The sequence below is a fragment of the Tiliqua scincoides genome, chromosome 4 (assembly GCF_035046505.1).
Source record: "Tiliqua scincoides isolate rTilSci1 chromosome 4, rTilSci1.hap2, whole genome shotgun sequence".
Classification (NCBI taxonomy): Eukaryota; Metazoa; Chordata; class Lepidosauria; order Squamata; family Scincidae; genus Tiliqua; species Tiliqua scincoides.
Genome location: NC_089824.1, coordinates 75,203,943 through 75,214,773, shown reverse-complemented (window position 1 = coordinate 75,214,773; position 10,831 = coordinate 75,203,943). Strand labels below are relative to the sequence as shown.

General features: G+C 42.6%; 1 protein-coding gene across 1 annotated transcript in view; it reads left to right on the top strand.

Annotated features, from left to right (window-relative positions):
* Positions 1–10,831, top strand: part of RANBP9 (RAN binding protein 9) — a 54,302-nt gene that overhangs the window by 15,203 nt on the left and 28,268 nt on the right. The window lies entirely within an intron of this gene.

The window sequence follows — 10,831 nt, the reverse complement described above, 5'->3', positions numbered from 1 at the left end:
AAGTGACTGGGCACTGTTGATGAAGAGCTACCTTGGGCAGGTGCTGGAAACATAGTTGTAAACCTTGATCCAAGGTGGGGTAGAAGCTGCGGCTGCCACACCTGGGGCCCATACTATACCCATGGAGGCGATGTCTCTTCCGTCCTTGAAGAAGAGAGAATGCTTATAACAGAAAGGCAGGCTTTCAGTTTTTCACACCTGTTTAGATAATTTTGTGGAGTCATCTCCTTGAATATTTTTCTTGAGCAGATTGACTTTCTTTCAGTACTGGCCAGGAGTTCTGGCATAACTTCTTGTTGCGTTCTCCTCAGCCAGTTGAAGATGGTTTCACTTTAGAACTTGCATCCCCCCTGAGCATAGCTATCAGACCACAGGTCTTGATTTCTACATCTGACCTTTACTTTGTTGCCTTTGGATGACAGGTATACCTGGATAGCAGTGGCAGGTGCCTATGGTGCGTTTGCCATAGCTAATAAGAATCGGCTTTGTAGACCTGGGGTTAAGTGAGGAAGTTTACCTAGCCACTGCTGCACTGGAGCCAAATATTGGGTGAGGGTGCCACAAAAGTACTGTTAGATTACAAGGACAGGCAGCTATTCAGGAGTGTGCAAATGCAGGAGGCATGCAACTTATGCATGTTTTGCACCTGAGTTTGAAACTGGGGATCCAGCATTGGGATGGGTAGGGGGTAAGGATATGGGAGGATTAAATTGAATTTGGTTTTAAGTTGGATATCTGACCCTTAATTCTTGTTATATTTATTTGTAAAAAGGAACAGTGGCATCCTGACTAGCGCTTCTGCCATTGGGATCTTCCTCCAGGAACAGAAAGAGTGTTCCATGCACATAAGGGGTCCCTGAGCAAGCTGTAGCACCCTTGCATGAATGGAACACATCTTTCATTTATGGAGGGAGCTTCCAATGGTGGAAGCACTAGCCAGGATACTTTCCTTTGTCTTTAATTTTTTACTGGAAACTGTTCTGAGTGTTCTGTATAGAAGGGACTCATCAGTGAGACATGAGCTGTGGAAGGATTAGAACTTCCAGTAAGGAATGCTTAGAGAACCATGATTGAGAGCTGAATTTATCCTTCCATTTTTCATTTGCTCAGAACTCCCATCTCAAGCTATGATTTGGCAACTTGAATATAACCATAGTTAATATATGCCATTGAATAAATTGAATTAAACAAGGCAATTTAAATAATTAATATAAATTCAGTTTCTTGTTTAAAAATTTGTATGAATCAGCATACTAACTAGCTATAACTTAAACATATTGGTTTGCAGTGATGTAGAATCTGTGCACGATCATATGGCCCACATGCCTTTTACAATGCAGAGTTATGTTTTGGCAACAAGAAATCTTTGTTTGTACACATGCAAATCTTTGTACACATGCAAATCTAGTAGTATCATCACTTACTTGAAAGCCAAGGCTACAGTCCCATGTATATTTATTTGGAATTACATCCTGTTGAACATACTGAAATTGACTTCTGGATAAACATTTGAATTTTATTCATCAATTTATATACCATTGTTCAATAAAACAAGTTCATAGGAATTAGCAAGGTCCATAAAATCATATAACTATAGTAAAACAGTAAGAACAGCAGTTAAAATGGCAGCACTAAAATCCCATCTGATATTAAAAGCTTGGGAAAATAAAAGCTCTGTGCCTGGTACTGAAGAGACATCCATGGAAATTATAAGTGTCCTCAGGAAGACAATTCCATAAGAGTGATACAGGCTAATGAAAGCCATAAGCCAAACACAAACAAATTAAAAGTTAAACAGAGCAAATCATTAGGAAGTTTAATAGGGAAAATGTTCAAATGCTTACTTATGTTAATGAACCAAATGTTAATGCTATGTTATGGGTGTTTATAGCTAAATTAGTTATTAGTTTCTATGTTTTAAGAAATAAGGAAAATGATGCTTAAAATATATGAAATCCACTTTGTCTGAAGAAGTCTGAAAACTGAAACAGAGACAGGCTGTAAATCAGTCTCAAACTGTCAAGGACATCAGATAAAGTGAACCGCTTCATGTAAAAAGGGAGTATAAGGCTGAAATTTCCATCTGTCAAGCTAATTGGTAGTATGATAAATGAAACTAAACTAAACAGACTCCCAGCTTCTTCCCTGCTAGGAAAACCCTTGGGGAAAAAAGCTTTTTGGACTTTTAAAACATTATATTTTCAGAAGGACAATGTTATGAATACTGAGAGACACCAGAGCATCACAGAAGTGCCAAATAAATTACTAAGTTAGCATGCATACCAAATATTCTCCAATATTTAATAGTTAATAGTTATAAAATGTAATTAACACATATATAAGGGCATAGTGGCTTCAGAAGTGAATTTTAGCTGTTAGAATAGTCAGATCAAAGCATGAAATACACAGAAAGGGGAAAGTTATTAAGTTTTACTTAAAGCCGCAAGTCTGAAAATGTAACCTTGAGGAGGCAAATGTCTGGCAAAAGTTAATTAATAGAGTCTGACAGAGAGACACTGGAAGGTGGTATAAAGTTACAGATAAAACTCTTATCTAGGCAGAATCATTCCTTACTCCTCTGTAAACACAAGGTCCTGCTTAATTGGAACTAGGGAGGTACAACTCAAAGAGAGATTAGATTACAACTCAGAGACAGATTTACAACTAAGAGACAGATTTAGATAGCAAATAGGGAGGAAGCAGGATGCACTTGCAACAGTTAATTAGGAAGCCCATATCCCTTGGCACCAAGAAAGGTTATATACAGGTTAGAAGCATTTTAATGAGGAGACAGTTTATCTTGTTTGACAGACAGAAGATAACAGAAATAACATCTATGAGAAAGTCCCCTAATTAAGCCAAAACATAACAAGAGCCTCTGTTTGAACTGAAAGCTAACAGGAGGGGCTAGATTTAATTAAAATAAAGAGAAAGGTCTCTTAAAATCCTTTTGTACAATAAGAAGTTAGTTTGTCTTGGATTAAATAAAATTATACCACTATACATCACAATAACAAAGTCACAAATGGAGAATCACACATGGAATAGAAGAAAAGACCAAAAAGTTTAGTTAAACAGAGGTTAGCAGAAAGCCCACAGTGATTGATGAGACCAGACAGAAAGAATGTTGAATAGATAAGCAGATGGCTGTTTGAAACATGTCAGGGTCAGGCCAGTGAGGAATGGCCAGAGATAAGCAAAGACATACCAAATGCCAGTAATAAATAAGGAAAGAGTAGCAAAAGATAAGAGCAAAAGACATAAAGTTATCTGTGGCCAGTCCTGAAAAGGCCTCCATCTCTGATGTCACACACCAGCCAATGAGAAATGTAAAACTCCTCAGACAAAGAAGCCAGAATCAAATATAAGGGAGAGGCTCGCACTGGAAAATTGCTCTCTCTGAGGGCTTTGGGAGTTCCCACATGGCTCTCATTGCTCTCTTCACTTTGGACAGGAGTCCCTGAGAGGCCCGTTGCTGGCAATGAAATAAAGTTTGCAGACAATCACCACTCTTGCTTACTGAGTTTGCTTTTGAAGTTTGCTTTTGACCTTGCAACAAGAGGGCATCACAATTTGAGAAATTCCTTTCCATTCACTACCCGCCTTGCTTGCTGGGAGCACTAGGAGTAAAGCCTCGGAAAATGAATGCTGTTTGGATTAGTTGATGTTGGAGTAAGCGTTCACTTTGCACCCAGGTGCAGAGCTGTGTGCTTTTTTAAAAGTAAGCACCACCACTTTGATTTAGGCTTGGAAACTGACCAGTATCCAATGGAATACTTTAAGTACTGGTGGGATGTATTCCTCATTACTGGTTTCAGTCAATAACCTAGCAACAGTATTCTGGGCTAGCTGTACTTTCTGAGCAGTTTTTAAAGTCAACCCCAACTGCAACAAATTGCAACAATCTGTGAATAACTGTGACCAGGCTATTTCTGTCCAGGAGGGTCCACAGTCTGATGAACAAGCTTGGTAATAGCACTTGGGTCTCTGGTGACAAAGCTGGATAAATAAGCTTCTCCAGATTGCAAACTAGATCCTCTGAGAAGTGCAACCCCATACAGAATTGATAGTATACAATCTCTGGGGCAGACCACCAACCAACAGCGCTTCCATCTTCTCAGAATTTCACTTCTGTTTTTTCTGAGTATGCGTATGTGTATAGATTTGGTTGTAACAAGTGTTGAGAACTGCCAGAACTAAGGGCAAAATAGTCTATTGTTTGGTAGAATCTTGAATAGCCTTAATTTTTGAGAATTGAACACACTGTAGAGTTCAAGTTGTTCAAGACATGAAATTGGCCTAAAAATTAATCCATGAGGACCCACTGGATAATCATGGGGAGATACAGAATGGCAGTGCCTAGTTTCTACCATCTGTAATGACTGGCTAGTACATTGTAATGTTTAACCTCAGAGAATATCACCCATGAATTTCTCTTACATAGAAAAGTAGGCGTTAGTACAACATGTTTGATAGTCATAGCTCAGTTTTAAGACATTATAAATATTAGTGTATTCAACCCCATGTTATTAAATTCTAACTTAACTTGAAAAGAGACACTTTACTTAAAAAATTAAAATAAAAGCAACATGCAATTTAGCCTGTATATATGGCTGGCAAATCCTCTTTTCAGCCATAGTTTCTAGTTGGCTGGATGGCTGTGGGACAGTGACTTGGCATGCTTTTGCAAAGAAAACAGCCATATAGGTTGTTACTCTTTTTCACAAATACCACTTGCCCCTGGGTCAGTAGTTGGATGCTGAGTGCTCTGCTACTCCTCTTCCTCCACTAACTGCTGTCACCATTGTGGTTGTTGCCTTTCTACATTCTTATTGCTGTTGCTTTAACTATTTCTAGTCTATGAAGTGTAGCATGGTTCTATAGTAGCTGCATGTGTAAACTCTTCATCACTCCAGGCTTTAAAGTGGTATTGGCTATTGATTGATTGAGCATTGACTGATTGATTTTTATTGTGTGAACAGTTTTGTGAACTACAGTGGTGCCTCGCAAGACGAAATTAATTCGTTCCGCGAGTCGTTTCGTATTGCGAAAATTTCGTCTTGCAAAGCGTGGTTTCCCATAGGAATGCATTGAAATTTAATTAATGCGTTCCTATGGGCAAAAAAAGTCAGAACAAAGTCAAATTTGGTTTACAAAGTGTTTATTAAGTGCTCTTTAAAGGCATACCGTATTTTTCACTCAGTCAACAGTGGCATTAAGAACCTTTCGCTCAGCAGTCAACAGTGGCATTAAGAACCATTATCACTGTCATTAACAAATGGAGAGACTTAAAGGTTTGAGTACTCTAGTTTTCTGGAAACCCCAAGAACTCATCGTCGCTAGAGTCAGAATTTATGAAGCTCATTTGCTCACAATCACTGACATCACTTTCTTCGCTGTCTTCCTCCCCCTTCCTTAGGGTGAATGTGAGCATAAACTGGCATGAAGATCCTCCCCCTTCCTTAGGGTGAAGATCCTCCCCCTTCCTTAGGGTGAATGTGAGCATAGACTGGCATGAAGATTCCCCCCCCCTTCCTTAGGGTGAATGTGAGCATAAACTGGCATGAAGATCCCCCCCCTTCCTTAGGGTGAATGTGAGCATAAACTGGCATGAAGATCCCCCCCTTCCTTAGGGTGAATGTGAGCATAAACTGGCATGAAGATCCCCCCCTTCCTTAGGGTGAATGTGAGCATAAACTGGCATGAAGATCCCCCCCCTTCCTTAGGGTGAATGTGAGCATAAACTGGCATGAAGATCCCCCCCCTTCCTTAGGGTGAATGTGAGCATAAACTGGCATGAAGATCCCCCCCTTCCTTAGGGTGAATGTGAGCATAAACTGGCATGAAGATCCCCCCACCTTCCTTAGGGTGAATGTGAGCATAAACTGGCATGAATAAAACAAACCAAAAAAAAAAAAGCAAAAAAATTCATCTTGCGAAGCACTGCCATTAAAATTCATCTTGCGAGTCACCAAAAAATCGCAAAACACTTTCGTCTTGCGAGTTTTTCATTGTGCGAGGCATTCCTCTTGCGAGGCACCACTGTACTCTGGTTAAAAAGTAGTATACGGGGGCGGCGTAATGATTCTGTATCCGCGGATTCATTTGTTTACAGCAGTGGTGCCCAAAGCCCGACCCGGGGGCCACTTGTGGCCCTTGGGGACTCCCAATCTGGCCCACAGGGAACCCCCAGTCTCCGATGAGCCTGTGGCGCTCCGGTTGCTGGAGCCCATGCTGGCCCAACACAACTGCTCTCAGCATGAGGGCAGCTGTTCTACCTCTCATGCAAGCTGTGGGATGAGAGCTTCCTCCACTGCTTGCTGTTTCACGTCTGTGATTCCACAGCAGCAACGAAGGAAAGACCAGCCTTACTTTGTGAAAGATCTTTTATAGGCCCTGAGTTATTACAAGACCTTCATTCATTCATATAAGTTCCATCTCTAATGTATTCATTTATGTAAACCTATTCAAATTTGAAATGTACATTAATTCTTCCCCCCCCCCTGGCCCCGACACAATGTCAGAGAGATTATGTGGCCCTCCTGCCAAAAAGTTTGGACACCCCTGGTTTACAGCACCCCCCTGAGCACTCCATCTGGAGGCAAAGGGAGCACTGCTCCCCTCTTCTCCAGAGGGTTGTCTGAGCCAAGCAGAGGCCCAGGATGTCTGTCCGCAGCCTCTGCCAGACTAGACTGAGCCTTAGAAGCAGAAACACATGACTTCTAGTTTTTCAGAAATAAGGCATTAAAAATGTCACTCTGGTTTTTTGGGAAAACAAGAAGTCACATGTTTTTGCCTCTGTGGCTCAGTCTGAGCGCGGCAGAGGCTGCGGACGGACATCTGCGGCCTCTGCTGAGCTCAGATGATTTTCCGGAGGTGAGAGGAGCAGAGTTCCTCTCACCTCCAGAGAGTGGGGAGGGGTGTTCACCTGTATTTGCTGTTTCACTTAACCATAGGGGGTTCTGGAACAGAATTCCCACTGATATGGGGGCAGGCTTGTATAAGTATCCTTAATAATAATATTTAATGCTTGGAGAAAGAGGACAACCCCTTTGTGTAAAAAGCCAAGATTCTGCTTAAAATAGGTCATCTTAGGATGTTGGTAAACTGTAGTGCATATGACTTCTGTGTATTTTACCATACAACTCTATAACTTTCTAAGAAAGTTAAGCACAAAAGTAATTATTAAAGCATTGTTTGATAAAAAGCTATGGTTTGTTGCTTTTCCGGAACTTCAGTACATCTTGCAAAACAGAGTGAAATATAAGAGAAATGGAAATGAGTTCTGTTTGCTGTTCATGAAAAAAACACACAGGTTGAGTATCCTTTATCTGAAATGCCTGGAACTAGAAGTGCTCTAGGTTTTGGAATTTTGGAATATACATTCTTTATGCATATTTTCCTCATCCCCTCCTCTCATGTTACTTCCCCATTTCTGCAGCCACTGTCACCTGTCCTGAGGGAAGGCTTCCCGCATCCTTCTGTTGAGCTTTAAGATAGTAGAGCAGGTCCTGCAAGATGATAGAGAATCATGCATCCTGCAGACTGGCTTGAAGATCTGCTCAGTGATACTCAGCAGAGACTACAGAGGTCATGTAGGAGCCTTATTAGTTAGTTAACTTGGAACAATCTGGGCCTGCACCATTTTGGTGAGGCATTGGCCAAGTAGCACCCTAGCATGCTTTGGCTGCCATGCTTTGTGGCAGCCAAGTGAACTGGCTCATGTGTGGCCTGCTGAAGCCTTGTGGCGGGGCCAAAGGCCACAGCATTTTTCCCCTGGAGGCTCCTTGGCTCAATCCATGGACCAGGCGAGTTCTCCCCTGACATCAGTACTTTAAAGTTTGGATTTTAGAGCATCAGATTAGGGATAAGAACATAAGAACAGCCCCGTTGGATCAGGCGATAGTTCCATCTAGTCCAGCGTCCTGTATCTCACAGTGGCCCACCAAATGCCTCAGGGGAGCACACAAGACAACAAGAGACCTGCATCCTGGTGCCCTCCCTTGCATCTGGCATTCTGACGTAGCCCATTTCTACAATCAGGAGGTTGCACATACCCATTATGGCTTGTAATGGATACATCTTCCAGAAATTTGTCCAATCCCCTTTTAAAGGCATCTAGGCCAGATGCTATCACCACATACTGTGCCAGGGAGTTCCACAGACCACCTACATGCTGATTAAAGAAATATTTTCTTTTGTCTGCCCTAACTCCCCCAACACTCAATTTTAGTGGATATCCCCTGGTTCTGGTATTGTGTGAGAGTATAAAGAGCATCTCTCTATCCACTCTGTCCATCCCCTGCATAATTTTGTATGTCTCAATCATGTCCTCCCTCAGGCGCCTCTTTTCTAGGCTGAAGAGGCCCAAACACTGTAGCCTTTCCTCATAAGAGAGGAGAGCCAGAGTGGTGTAGTGGTTTGGGAGGTAGACTTAGACCTGGGTGATCCAGGTTCAAATCCCCCCTCAGCCATAAAGCTTCCTTGGTGACCTTGGGCCAGTCACTTTCTCTCAACCTCACCTATCTCACAGGGTTGTTGTGAGTACAAGAAGGAGGGGAGCAGCTGTGTAAACCGCCCTGAGCTCTTTGGAGGAAGGGTGGTATTAAAATGTGAAAAAATAAAAAAGAATAATAAATAAAAATAAGGAAGGTGCCCCAGCTCAGTAATAATTTTAGTCACTCTCTTTTGCACCTTTTCCATTTCCACTATGTCCTTTTTGAGATGTGGTGACCAGAACTGGACACAATACTCCAGGTGTGGCCTTAGCATAGATTTGTACAACGACATTATAATATTAGCTGTTTTGTTCTCAATACCTTTTGATCCCAAGCATAGACTTGGCCTTCTTCACTGCTGCCGCACATTGGGTTGACACTTTCATCAAGCTGTCCACCACCACCCCAAGACCCCTCTCCTGATCTGTCTCAAACAGCTCAGAACCCATTAGCCTATATGTGAAGTTTTGATTTTTTGCCGCAATGTGCATGACCTTACACTTACTGACATTGAAACGCATCTGCCATTTTGCTGCCCATTCTGCCAGTTTGGAGAGATCCTTCTGGAGCTCCTCACAATGGCTTCTGGTCTTCACCACCCGGAAAAGCTTGATGTCGCCTGCAAACCTAGCCACCTCGCTGCTCAACCCTGTCTCCAGGTCATTTGTGAACAGGTTGAAAAGCAGTGGTCCCAGGACAGATCCTTGGGGCACACCACGTTTGACCTCACTCCATTGTGAAAATTATCCATTGACACCCTCTCTGTTTCCTGGTCTTCAACCAGGTCTCAATCCAGGAGAGAACCTGCCCTCTAATTCCCTGACTGTGGAGTTTTTTCAGTAGCCTTTGGTGAGGGACCGTGTTGAATGTTTTCTGAAAGTCCAGATATATAATGTCCACGGGTTCTCCCACATCCACATGCCTGTTGACCTTTCCAAATAATTCTAAAACGTTTGTGAGGCAAGACTTACCCTTACAGAAGCCATGCTGATTCTCCCTCTACAAGGCTTGTTCATCTATGTGTTTTGAGATTCTTTCTTTGATGAGGCATTCCACCATCTTACCCGGAATAGATGTTAGGTTGACTGGCCTATAGTTTCCCGGGTCCCTTCTCCTTCCTTTGTTAAAGTGCAGTGTGACATTTGCTGTCCTCCAATCCTCTGGCACCATGGCCATTTTTAGGGACAAGTTGCATACTTTAATCAAGAGATCAGCAATTTCAATTCCTTAATAACTCTTGGGTGGATGCCATCAGGGCCCGGTGATCTTATTGATCTTTAATTTGTCAGTTAGGTCTGAAACATCTTCTAACCTCTATCTGACAATTCCTTAGTCAGGATGGGCTGTTCGGGCAGCGATATCTGCCCAAGGTCTTCTGTCGTGAAGACAGATGCAAAGAACTCATTTAATTTCTCTGCCATCTCTAAGTCTCCTTTTATCTCCCCTTTTCCTCCCTCACCATCCAGAGGGCCAAATGTTTCTCTGGCGGGTTTCCTGCTTCTAACATATTTGAAGAAGCTTTTATTATTCCCCTTAATGCTGCTGGTCATGTGTTCCTCATAGTCTCTCTTGGCCTCCCGTATCACCTTCTTACATTTCTTTTGCCACAGTTTATGTTCCTTTTTATTCTCCTCATTAGGGCAAGACTTCCATTTACGGAAGGAAGCTTCCATGCCCTTTAAGGCCTCTCTAACTTGGCTTGTTCGCCATGCGGGCACCCTCCTGGACTTAGCTGAGCCCTTCTTCCTTTGCGGTATACACCTCTTCTGGGCCTCTATTACTGTTGTTTTAAGCAGCCTCCATGCACTCTGGAGAGATTGGACTCTTTTTACCTTCCCTTTCAACCTCTTTCTAACCAGCCTCCTCACTTGAGGGAAGTCTGCTCATCGGAAGTCAAGAGTTTTTGTGACAGATTTGCCTGGTACTCTTCCCCCAACATTCTTGTCAAAACATATCACAGCATGGTCACTGTTCCCCAATGGCTCAGTAACGTTTACATCTCTAACCAGGTCTTGAGTACCACACAATATTAAATCCAGAGTCACCTGTCCTCTGGTGGGCTCTGTGACTAGCTGCTCTAAGGCACAGTCATTTAGCATGTCAAGGAATCCGGTCTCTCTTTCATGACCAGAACACAAATTGACCCAGTCGACATAAGGTGAATTGAAGTCCCCCATGATTGCAACCCTGTCCCTCCTTGACATCTCCCTGATCTTTTTCCTCATTTCAAGGTCTCCTTCCAGTTTATGGTCTGGAGGACGGTAGTATGCCCACAGTATTACATCGCTCCTCAGGCCTGGTAATTTAACCCACAGAGATTCTGTAGCGGAGTC